This window comes from Schistocerca serialis, unplaced genomic scaffold, assembly GCF_023864345.2.
Source record: "Schistocerca serialis cubense isolate TAMUIC-IGC-003099 unplaced genomic scaffold, iqSchSeri2.2 HiC_scaffold_1119, whole genome shotgun sequence".
Taxonomy (NCBI): domain Eukaryota; kingdom Metazoa; phylum Arthropoda; class Insecta; order Orthoptera; family Acrididae; genus Schistocerca; species Schistocerca serialis.
The window spans coordinates 20,001-22,500 of record NW_026047314.1 but is presented as its reverse complement, the minus strand read 5'-3'; the positions used below and the strand labels follow the sequence as shown (position 1 = coordinate 22,500).

Here is a 2,500-nt window from a genome sequence, read left to right as displayed (position 1 = left end):
TTTGAGACAAGCATATGACTACTGGCAGGATCAACCAGGGAGCTGCGTCAACTAGAGCTGAGCAGCCGGCCGCCCGGGAGTGTGTCCCGGGGGCCCGCGCGAACACGCAAGCGTCCGCTCAATTATTCTGCAAACAGGAGGAGGCTGAGCTCCCCTGCACCATACACCTCGAAACCCTCTCAGGTCCCGGCGGCGCGCAGCGCCGTCCTAAGTACTTGGTCGGGTTCGAGAGAGGCGCAATCGCCCGGGGTTTGGCGAGTAGACGCTTTAGGTGCGACCACCCGTGCTCCCAACTGAGCTTGCCGCTGCCGACAGAGGCCCGGGAGCGTGCTGTCGTGGCATTGCCGGCGGGAGACAACACGCGCCACCTACGGTGACCGGCAGCTCCAACGCCAGCGCCACAGAAGGACAAAAGCCCCACTTGGGTGCCGAAGCGAACTCTCCCAGCACAGCGCACGCGCCAACACGTCCGCACAGCTGCGATACAAACCACCTGCGAGAACCGCAGAGGCGACCGAGCAGCAGACGGCGTCGCGGCGCCGAGCGCCGGGCGGCGGCGCATCCTCAGCGCACACAGTCCTCAATCGGACCAGCACACTGCAGATGTCCACCGCGCTTCGCACCGGGCCCGCGAGGACCTACTTTGGCCGCACGGCGCCGCGTGCAGGGTGCGCCGGCGCGCAGCTGCGCCGCCTGCCGCCTCCGTCGGCCGGCGCGCCTGCCACTGGCCGCCCCCACCAGCCGGCTGTAGCGCGTGCGCCCACGCACCGCGCGGCCAGCACGCCGGGAGGCCCCCCCTCACCGGCCGGGGACGGTCCCACCCAGCCACCGCCGCGTATCGCTTCACACCCAGATGCCATTCACGTTCGTGGGCATGGTGGGTATCGCTGGAACAACCGGTTGGTAGCTCAACCGATCGTCGCCATCACTGATTCACCTCTAGCGAGAACAACCGCACCACAACGGTTTACCAGTTGTTCATTTGCGTAACGTCACCAGCAAACGTAGGCGTCCATCGCCATTTGCAAATTCAACGATTGTTGCATGCCTGTGTCAGGTGTCACGACACACTATGTCTGCCCACATACACGCAACAACATGTGCACGCTTCGCGAACACGTGGAAGGTGGCCCCCGTACGTATGCGATGTCCATTGCGCGAACGACTGTCAACCGGCCTCTGTCGCATGTCGCAGATGTGGAACGCAGTGCACCATGCTATCACGGTGTGTGAGAAGAGACGACTACGTCTGACAACACGCGCCACTACATCAACAGACGGCTCATGCTGATCGCCATCCAGGGCATACCACACTGCAATCCAGCTCTTATAGGGAGACGACACGTAGCTGAGTGCACAACATTTGGACCGCATGGTTCGCCGTTGTTGGCGCAGTCGTTGTACGGTCACATGTACCACGATGTATCATTCAGTACATGAGGACCAATGTGCAGTACAGTGTGTGATTTGGACGTACAACATCAGCGGACAGTTGACACAGGCCGTACCACAGCGTAGGCTAAGTGCTTCGCCATGCGAATGCCAATGAACAACTGCAAATGCCAATGAACAACTGCAAAGGGCATTGAGCATGTACGTCCTGCTGCCATCCACATTACAGTGTATAGCTGCAAGGTGTTTAACATGAAGCGATACACTGGGGACCGGGCAGTGCGAGTAGCAAACTATATTGCGGGGGTTGCAGTTAGGCAACACTACACTAATTTAACGCGTCGTATGACAATTACAGAGCAGGTTAAGGCCCAACGTGTGTTGGGTTAAGGCCCAACGTGTGTTGGGTTAAGGCCCAACGTGTGTTGGGTTAAGGCCCAACGTGTGTTGGGTTAAGGCCCAACGTGTGTTGGGTTAAGGCCCAACGTGTGTTGGGTTAAGGCCCAACGTGTGTTGGGTTAAGGCCCAACGTGTGTTGGGTTAAGGCCCAACGTGTGTTGGGTTAAGGCCCAACGTGTGTTGGGTTAAGGCCCAACGTGTGTTGGGTTAAGGCCCAACGTGTGTTGGGTTAAGGCCCAACGTGTGTTGGGTTAAGGCCCAACGTGTGTTGGGTTAAGGCCCAACGTGTGTTGGGTTAAGGCCCAACGTGTGTTGGGTTAAGGCCCAACGTGTGTTGGGTTAAGGCCCAACATAGGTTGGGTTAAGGCCCAACATAGGTTGGGTTAAGGCCCAACATAGGTTGGGTTAAGGCGCAACATAGGTTGGGTTAAGGCGCAACATAGGTTGGGTTAAGGCGCAACATAGGTTGGGTTAAGGCGCAACATAGGTTGGGTTAAGGCGCAACATAGGTTGGGTTAAGGCGCAACATAGGTTGGGTTAAGGCGCAACATAGGTTAGGTTAAGGCGCAACATAGGTTAGGTTAAGGCGCAACATAGGTTAGGTTAAGGCGCAACATAGGTTAGGTTAAGGCGCAACATAGGTTAGGTTAAGGCGCAACATAGGTTAGGTTAAGGCGCAACATAGGTTAGGTTAAGGCGCAACATAGGT

The 2,500-nt window shown here is 57.6% G+C and overlaps 1 non-coding gene across 1 annotated transcript in view; it reads right to left on the bottom strand.

Moving 5' to 3' along the window:
- LOC126432028 (small subunit ribosomal RNA) overlaps positions 1-41 on the bottom strand; it is a 1,910-nt gene extending 1,869 nt beyond the window's left edge. The window contains exon 1 of the ribosomal RNA XR_007577820.1: positions 1-41. This exon is cut by the window's left edge and continues 1,869 nt beyond it. This is a non-coding gene — a ribosomal RNA (small subunit ribosomal RNA).
- Positions 42-2,500: the final 2,459 nt, after the last annotated feature.